Raw genomic sequence first — 10,095 nt, forward strand, 5'->3', positions numbered from 1 at the left:
TCTTGAATAAGATCACGGTCAAGTTTCAATACCCTTTACCTCTGCTTTCCGATTTGTTTGCTAGGATTAAGGGGGCTAGTTGGTTTATGAAGATTGACCTTCGGGGGGCATATAATCTTGTTTGTATTAAGCAGGGTGATGAATGGAAAACTGCGTTTAATATGCCCGAAGGCCATTTTGAATACCTTGTGATGCCATTCGGGCTCTCTAATGCTCCATCTGTTTTTCAGTCCTTCATGCACGATATCTTCCGGACTTATCTTGATAAATTCATGATTGTATATTTGGATGACATTTTAATTTTTTCCGATGATTGGGAGTCTCAGTTGGAACAGGTCAGGAGGGTATTTCAGATCCTTCGTGATAATGCTTTGTTTGTGAAGGGGTCTAAGTGTCTCTTTGGAGTGCAGAAGGTTTCTTTTTTGGGCTTCATTTTTTCTCCCTCATCTATGGAGATGGATCCGGTTAAGGTTTAGGCCATTCATGATTGGATTCAACCCACATCCGTGAAGAGCCTTCAGAAATTTTTGGGCTTTGCTAATTTTTATCGCCGTTTCATTGCTAACTTCTCCAGTGTGGTTAAACCCTTGACCGATTTGACGAAGAAAGGCGCTGATGTGACGAATTGGTTCTCTGCGGCTGTCTCTGCCTTTCAGGAGCTTAAACGCCAATTTACTTCTGCCCCGGTGTTGCGTCAACCGGATGTTTCTCTTCCATTTCAGGTTGAGGTTGACGCTTCTGAGATTGGGGCAGGGGCTATTATGTCTCAGAGGGATCCTGTTGGTTCCTTGATGAAACCGTGTGCCGCCTTTTCCCGTAAGTTTTCGCCTGCTGAACGCAATTATGATGTCGGCAATCGAGAGTTCTTGGCTATGAAGTGGGCGTTTGAGGAGTGGCGACATTGGCTTGAGGGAGCTAAGCACCGTATTGTGGTCTTGACCGATCATAAAAATCTGATTTACCTCGAGTCTGCCAGATGGCTGAATCCTAGACAGGCTCGATGGTCCTTGTTTTTTTCCCGTTTTGATTTCGTGGTCTCGTATCTTCCGGGTTCTAAGAATATTAAGGCTGATGCCCTCTCTAGGAGTTTTTTGCCTGATTCTCCTGAGGTCCTTGAACCGGTCGGCATTCTGAAAGAAGGGGTGGTCCTTTCTGCCATTTCCCCTGATTTACGACGGGTTCTTCAGGAATTTCAGGCTGACAAACCTGACCGCTGTCCAGTGGGGAAACTGTTTGTTCCTGATAGATGGACTAGTAGAGTGGTTTCTGAGGTTCATTGTTCTGTGTTGGCTGGCCATCCTGGGATTTTTGGTACCAGAGATTTGGTTGGTAGGTCCTTTTGGTGGCCTTCTTTGTCTCGTGATGTGCGTTCTTTTGTGCAGTCCTGTGGGACTTGCGCGCGGGCCAAGCCTTGTTGTTCCCATGCTAGTGGGTTGCTTTTGCCTTTGCCGGTCCCTGAGAGGCCCTGGACGCATATTTCTATGGATTTTATTTCGGATCTTCCGGTTTCCCAGAGGATGTCGGTTATCTGGGTTGTTTGTGACCGGTTCTCTAAGATGGTTCATTTGGTGCCTTTGCCTAAATTGCCTTCCTCTTCTGATTTGGTTCCGTTGTTTTTTCAGCATGTGGTTCGTTTGCATGGTATTCCGGAGAATATTGTGTCCGACAGAGGTTCCCAGTTTGTTTCTAGGTTTTGGCGGGCCTTCTGTGCTAGGCTGGGCATTGATTTGTCTTTTTCTTCTGCATTTCATCCTCAGACAAATGGCCAGACCGAGCGAACTAATCAGACTTTGGAAACTTATTTGAGATGCTTTGTGTCTGCTGATCAGAATTATTGGGTGGCTTTCTTTCCATTGGCCGAGTTTGCCCTTAATAATCGGGCTAGTTCGGCTACCTTGGTTTCGCCCTTCTTTTGTAATTTTGGTTTTCATCCTCGTTTTTCTTCGGGGCAGGTTGAGCCTTCTGACTGTCCTGGTGTGGATTCTGTGGTTGACAGGTTGCAGCAGATTTGGGCTCATGTGGTGGACAATTTGGTGTTGTCACAGGAGGAGGCTCAACTTTTGGTAACCGTCGTCGGTGTGTTGGTTCCCGGCTTCGGGTTGGGGATCTGGTCTGGTTGTCTTCCCGTCATGTTCCTATGAAGGTTTCTTCCCCTAAGTTTAAGCCTCGGTTTATTGGTCCTTATAGGATTTCTGAGATTATTAATCCGGTGTCTTTTCGATTGGCCCTTCCGGCCTCTTTTGCTATCCATAATGTCTTCCATAGATCTTTATTGCGGAAATATGTGCTGCCCGTGGTTCCCTCTGTTGATCCTCCGGCCCCTGTGTTGGTTGATGGGGAGTTGGAGTATGTGGTTGAGAAGATTTTGGATTCTCGCTTTTCGAGGCGGAAGCTTCAGTACCTTGTCAAATGGAAGGGTTATGGCCAGGAGGATAATTCTTGGGTTTTTGTCTCTGATGTCCATGCTGCTGATCTGGTCCGTGCCTTTCATCTGGCTCGTCCTGATCGGCCTGGGGGCTCTTGTGAGGGTTCGGTGACCCCTTCTCAAGGGGGGGTACTGTTGTGAATTCTGCTCTTGGGTTCCCTCCGGTGGTTGTTGGTGGTAATGCAGTTGTCCCTGGGTTGCAGTCCTTAGCAGGTGTCCCTGCTGATTGCAGCTCTCTCTGGGTATTTAGGTTTGCAGGATCCATTAGCCCTTGCCAGTTGTCCATTGTTCTTGGAGGTTTTACATCTCTGCCTGGTTCCTCCTGCCCCGCTGCCAAATCAGCCAAGATAAGTGTCTGGGTTTTGTTTTTGCAGCACACATGCTGTGTGCTTTACTATTCAGTACTATTCATTGTTTTTTCTTGTCCAGCTTAGACTGTGTTTGGATTTTTTCAGTCAAGTTGGATTCTCAGGAGATGCAGATATACATTTCATGTCTTTAGTTAGATGGTGGAATTTTTGTATTATCTGCTGTGGATATTTTTAGGGTTTTAATACTGACCGCTTAGTATTCTATCCTATCCTTTTCTATTTAGCTAGAGTGGCCTCTTTTGCTAAATCCTGTTTTCTGCCTGCGTGTGTGTCTTTCCTCTAATACTCACAGTCAATATTTGTGGGAGGCTACCTATCCTTTGGGGTTCTGCTTTGAGGCAAGATAGAATTCCCATTTCCATCTATAGGGGTATTTAGTTCTCCGGCTGTGTCGAGGTGTCTAGGATGTGTTAGGTACACCCCACGGCTACTTCTAGTTGCGGTGTCAGTTTAGGGTTTGCGGTCAGTACAGGTTCCACCTACTCCAGAGAAAGTCTCATGCGGCTCCAAGGTCACCGGATCATAACAATTCCCGCACTGACTGTGAGCGCCGGCCGTAAAGTAAAAGCAGAGTACAGCGGTGACGTCACCACTGTGCTGTGCTTTACAGCCGGCACTGACACCGTCAGTGCGGGAAGCTGACGACGAGGGACGTGACAGACACCGGAATCTAAGTATGTAGTGTTTTTTTTTTTTTTACATTTACAATGGTAACCAGGGAAAACATCGGGTTACTAAGCGCGGCCCTGCGCTTAGTAACCCGATTTTTACCCTGGTTACCCGGGGACTTCGGCATCGTTGGTCACTGAAGAGCTGTCTGTGTGACAGCTCACCAGCGACCACACAACGACTTACCAACGATCACGGCCAGGTCGTATCGCTGGTCGTGATCGTTGGTAAATCGTTTAGTGTAACAGTACCTTTAGGGTATGTGTCCACGGTCAGTAAACGCTGCTTGTTTGACGCTGCGCAGGGCTGCAGCATCAAACACGCAGCGTCCAGATGTTCCAGCATGGTGGAGGGGATTTTATGAAATCCCGTGTCCACTATGCGTGGAAACACGCGTCCGACTTCCCTGCGACTCCGGACATGCTGCGCGTCTTTTCAGATCGCAGCATGTCCGTGCTACCTGCGGCGATGCTGCGTTGCCGCAAGTAATATCACAGGGCGCTATGCGAGGGTGCGATGATCCCGGATGTGTACAGTTAACACATCCGGCATCATCGTGTCCCAGAAAGGGGGCGGGGCTTAGCGCCGAGCGGCTTCGCCGCTCCGGGGATACCGCCGGCCATCCTGACCGTGGACACGTACCCTTAGACAACTTTTTAATTTTAGGCAATTCGGCAGATCATTGTCTCTCCCATTTAGAAAGGTCGATATCCTCTCTAGAACACCTGGGTTGGTTAATAAACTCGTAAAATTCCCGGTTACAACCCTTGAGGGTCCAGCAATTTCTCGGTCTCAGTTTAGATTCAGAGAATCAAGAGTATCGTCTGCCAACTGACAAAATAAACCACATCCATCATCAGGTTCGGCGGGCAGTAAATAGACCCTCCATTACCCTCAGGCAGGCCATTTTCCTTCTAGGTTCCCTAAGGTCTTGTATTCTGGCCGTCAAATGGGCTCAGGTTCACACGAGGCCTTCAGAAGGATGTTTTATTTTATGATAGGGGTCTGCAAGGGTCCCTACAAAGAAAAATAACATGACGACCATCTGCCGTAAGCTCCTTAAAATGGTGGCATAATAGGGATAATTTATCTTCAGGAGTTCCCTGGGAGAATAACATATCTCGTATAGTAACTACTGACGCCAGTCCCTCAGGATGGGGGATATGGTGGTTCAGGGGCAATGGGATTCCCAGGTAGGAGGTTCTCCCAACCTGAAGGAACTATTGGCAGTAGAGCTATCAGTTAAAAAACTCCTTGTATACCTGCAGGGTCACCATGTTAGAATCCTCTCGGACAATCAAGTCACATTGGCCTATATCAACCACCAAGGTGGGACCCGATCCGAGGCTCTGATGGAAATAACGAAATGCCTTTTTTAGACAGCTGAAAGACATTTTCTGTCTTTGACGGCACTTCACATCAAAGGAAAAGACAACATCACAGCAGATTTTCTAAGCCGCAACATGCTGAAGCAGGGAGAGTGGTGTCTGAATGGAGCTGTCTTCAGCCAGATTGTCCGCCTATGCGGTCAACCAGACATAGACCTTTTTGCCACAGAAGGAACAGAAAAGTTAAACAATTCAGTTCTCTCAACCTGAGGGAAAATCCCCTTGTGGTGGACGCCTTCCTACGGAAGTGGGATTTCAATCTGGCCTATGCCTTTCCCCCGTTGTCTCTGTTGCCTCTGGTAGCAAGGAAAATCAGAGAAGACAAGGTGAGGATTATATTAATTGCCCCATTTTGGCCCAGGAGGGCTTGGTTTTCATGGTGGAGGACAATGTCAGTCTGCGACCCCCTAGGTAAATCCCAATCTTCCAGATCTTTTGGTCCAGGGTCCAGTCAATCACCCACGAGTAGCAGGGCTCCACCTGACAGTGTGGAGTTTGAAAGGGCATTATTAAAGGATAAAGGATTCTCCCCCAATCTGATAGATACACTTCTAAAAAGTAGAAAATCAGTTACAACCAAGATCTACGCTAAAACCTGGAGACGATTTCTTGCCGTACAAGTCTTGGCCCTTGGTGCATTATTTAATTATGACATCGCAAGAAATTACCGGATATCTCAATTTATTAAAGCAGTTGGCAGATCTAGGCCCATACACCGGGTTTTTTGTCCCATGGGACTTGAACTTAGTCCTTACGGCTATGACGGCGCCTCCATTTGAACCTATGATATTTCCCTCAATTAAAATCCTATCCCTTAAGGTAGCTTTTTTAGTGGCCTGTAGATTAAGCGATATTCAGGCACTGTCTAGAATTCCCTCCTACACACAAGTTTTGGACGACAGGGTAGTAATTAGGCCACATCTGGCCTGCTTGCCCAAGGTTGCCTCAAACTTCCATAGGAAACAAGAGATAGTTCTCCCTTCCTCCCTAATCCCACTAACCAAAAGGAGGAAAAACCATGGAGGTCCTCTCAAGCTCTGTAATCCATGCGATACGTGCCACTCTTTAGTATCTGTAGGTTTCCTGTTCCTGAAGGGCGGATCCCCTCTCTCGTGCTGTCATGGGCCTTCGAAAAATGCCGTTACTGGTAAGTAACTTAATGCTTTCAGCAGCAGCATGCACAACTGAGTCGCTCTGCAGAACAACACTTACCACCTGTGTGTGCTGTCTTGTGCTACTTCGAATATGCCACCAATATGGCCAGCGCTGATGACACCAGCGTTAACGTTACTATACTACTTATATGCCTGCTGGAAGAAGCAAGTCAGGCAATGATGGGTAAGGTGGTGGCATCGGAGGAGCAGGGCCAACTATCAGGCTTTTTGTCCACACATGGCTCTGATGGTGGGTTACTGTCAACAGCAGAAAGGGTCCCAACTGTACAGCCAGAGGACATTTTAGGACGAGGATGAACAAGCATGTTCACAGCAGGGTGGCACTCAGATCAGCTCATGGCCATCACTGGAACGTGGCTGTGGGGATACAAAGTACCAAGCCGATCCACCTCCCACAGTGGAAAGCTTGTTGCCTCAGGGCAGCCTGGTACACATGAGCCAATACATACTAAAGTGTCTGTGCAATGACCTTTGAGCTTCCCTTATTTTTACCAGTGCTAATTAATAGGTGACCACTCTGCTGGATCCCCGCTACAAAGACAATGTACCATCATTGCGTCCGTTATTCGAGTGGGATAGAAAAATGTTTGCGTACAAGCAAACGCTGGTAGAGAAGCTACTGATGAGTTTCCCACTTGACAGTGGGGGCTCGGTGAAAGAACAAGGCAGAGATCGAGGAGTAAGTTGCCCACACATGGGTCTGCAACATTTAACTATTGGGAGTCCAAATTGGACACATGGCCAGAGCTTCCCCTGTAATGCCTTGGAGGTACTGACACTTGCTGCAGAAAGTGTCATGTCAGAGCATGTCTTTCGCACCACAGGTGTTGTGATCACAAACAGGTGTATCAGACTCCTCTTCCACATACACCTCCTTCTCCACTTGGACCTCTGCCTCATGGTTCTATTTTTTTGTCTCTTATTTTAAAGTCATTTCTTAAAAAAAACAAAAGTGAGATTGGTGGATGAGGGAGGGAGGGATAGATAGATGAATGAGGTATGATGGAGGAAGGGATGGATGAGGGAAGGAGGGACAGATGAATGAGGGATGGATAGACCCATTTTTGATAACCAGCCAAGAGAAAGCTGGGGGCTGCAGCCCTCATCTGTCTGCTTTCCTTTAGCTGGTTACTAAAAAGAGCGGTGAACCCTCAAGGTTTTTTTCATTTATTAATTAATAATATATATAAATTGAAAAAAACATGGGGTCCCCCCTATTTTTAATAATTAGCCAAGGGAAAGAAGACCGCTATGAGCTGGTGTTATTATTCTGGGAAGATGCCAATAGCCATAAAGGTTCCCAGGCTATTAATCACAGCTGTTTGCTTAGCCTTTACTTACTGCTTATTATAGAGGAGACATCCCCAAACCTAAAAAAATGATATGGTGTGCCCCCTATATTTAATAACCGTCAAGGGCTAGGCAGACAGCTGCAGGTTGATATTAATAGCCTAGGAAGGGGCCATGGATATTGGCCCCCAGTCGCCCCAGAAATTGGTGCATCCATAAAATGTGCGCTTGACCTCGACTTTTCGTTTACCCTGGTGCAGTGGCAATTGGGGTAATGGATTTGGGGTTGATGTAGGGTGTTTTATGTCCTCTGATATCAAGCCTAGGACATAGTAATGGAGAGGCGCCTATCAGACACCCCCATCACTAGTAATGGAGAAGCGCCTATCAGACACCACCATCACTAACCCCTTAGTAAAATTTAATAAAGACACAGTCTGAATAAAGTCCTTTATTTGAAATAAAACTCCCCAACCCGGTTTTACCAATTTATTCACCAAAAATAAAAAAGCAAACTTATACTCATCTGTCCACCGATAATCCATATTTCTCGCGACGAGGTCCAAGTCTGCTACATCTGGATGCATTGCTGAGCGATAGCATGATGCGACCGCTCAGCCCTGCATCCAGGAGATACTGAGTGTGAGAACGCGTCAGCGTGTAACCGTTGATAACCTTAATGACATCACCACCTGTCACACGCAGCTGCATTCTCACGCTTAGCTCAATGTATCCTGGATACAGGGCTGAGTGGTCGCATCATGCCACGGCGCACCAATGCATCCAAATGTATCAGAGTTGAAGCACATCGTGGGACATATGGATTATCGGCGGACAGGTGACACTGATTTTCTTAATGTTTATTTCAATTAAAGGACTTTATTTGGTGTGTTTATGCCAATTAAATGACTTTTTCCTGTGTGTTTATTACTTTTATTTACAGGTTTAGTAATGGAAGTGTCTTATAGACTCCTCTATTGCTAACCCCTGGGCTTGATCACGGCAGACAAAACAGCTGACATCAACCCAAAAACCTATCACCCCACTTGCCACCACACTAGGGCAAGTGGGAAGAGCCGGTCAAAGCGCCAGAATTGGCACATCTAATGATGTGCCTTTTCTGGACCGGCTGCAGGCTGTCATTTTTAGGCTGATGAGGACCAATATCGATGGCCGCTTCCCAGTCTGAGAATACCAGCCCCCAGCTGTCTGATTTAGCTTGGCAGGTTATCAAAATGGAGGGATCCTACGCCATTTTTTCAAACTATTTAAATTATTTAAACAGCATGGGGACCCCACAATTTTTGATAACCACCCAAGATAAAGCTCATAGATGAGGGCTGGTGGTACCCTATACCATTTTTATTTATTTTATTAATTCAATAAATACATTTAGAGTATGCTACACACGCACTGCATTAATTATCTCATTGACATATTTATTACTATGGACAGGTGCTGACTGGTGAATACTCTAATCAGCCTCATCTGCTCTTGCTGCAATCATCGAGACCAGGCATATGCTTATGAGATTAGTATTCTCATTAGTTGACCCCTGTGACCAGCGGTAACCTTTTCACCACCGGTCATAGTTGGGCTTAGACTGTGTCCATTTTCAGGCTTATACACCGAGTTCCGGTACCATGGATTTCTGGGTCATCTCAAATTGGACCAGTAGCAAGAACTGGTCCAGTGAGCTATTAGGAATATTGTGCTGTCAAGTCTCCAGTGTCATGTCAGAAAGAGTATTCTGTGTAGCTGATTGATTTTTCACACCAAAATGAACCAGGTTATCTGACACAAATGTTAGGATGAAAACCTAACATTTCAAAAAAGAGGAAAGACATATATTAACCCCTTCATGACCTTGGGATTTTCCGTTTTTCCGTGTTCGTTTTTCGCTCCCCTCCTTCCAAGAGCCATAACTTTTTTATTTTTCTGTCAATATGGCTATGTGAGGGCTTATTTTTTGCGAAACAAGTTGTACTTTTGAACGACATAATTGGTTTTAGCATGTTGTGTATTAGAAAGCGGGAAAAAAATTCCAAGTGCGGTGAAATTGCAAAAAAAGTGCAATCCCACACTAGTTGTTTGTTTGGCTTTTTTGCTAGTTTCACTAAATGCTAAAACTGACCTGCCATTATGATTCTCCAGGTCATTACGAGTTCATAGACACCTAACATGACTAGGTTATTTTTTATCTAAGTGGTGAACAAAAAAACCTTTGCTAAAAAAAAAATTGCGCCATTTTCCGATACCCGTAGCGTCTCCATTTTTCATGATCTGGGGTCGGTTGATGGCTTGTTTTTTGCGTGCCGAGCTGGCGTTTTTAATGATACCATTTCGGTGCAGATATGTTCTTTTGATCGCCCGTTATTGCATTTTAATGCAATATCGTGGCGACCAAAAAAACTTAATTCTGGTGTTTCAAATTTTTTTCTCGCTACGCTGTTTAGCGATCAGGTTAATGCTTTTTTTATTGATAGATCGGGCGATTCTGAACGCGGCGATTCCAAATATGTGTAGGTTTGATTTTTTTTTTATTGATTTATTTTGAAAGGGGGGTGATTTAAACTTTTATATTTTTTTATTTTTTTCACATTTTTTTAAACTTTTTTTTCTACTTTTGCCATGCTTCAATAGCCTCCATGGGAGGCTAGAAGCTGGCACAACTCGATCGCCTCTGCTACATAGCAGCGATCATCAGATCGCTGCTATGCAGCAGAAATGCAGGTGTGCTATGAGCACCGACCACAGGGTGGCGCTCACAGCTATCC

The sequence above is a fragment of the Ranitomeya variabilis genome, chromosome 5 (assembly GCF_051348905.1).
Source record: "Ranitomeya variabilis isolate aRanVar5 chromosome 5, aRanVar5.hap1, whole genome shotgun sequence".
In the NCBI taxonomy this organism is placed as follows: Eukaryota; Metazoa; Chordata; class Amphibia; order Anura; family Dendrobatidae; genus Ranitomeya; species Ranitomeya variabilis.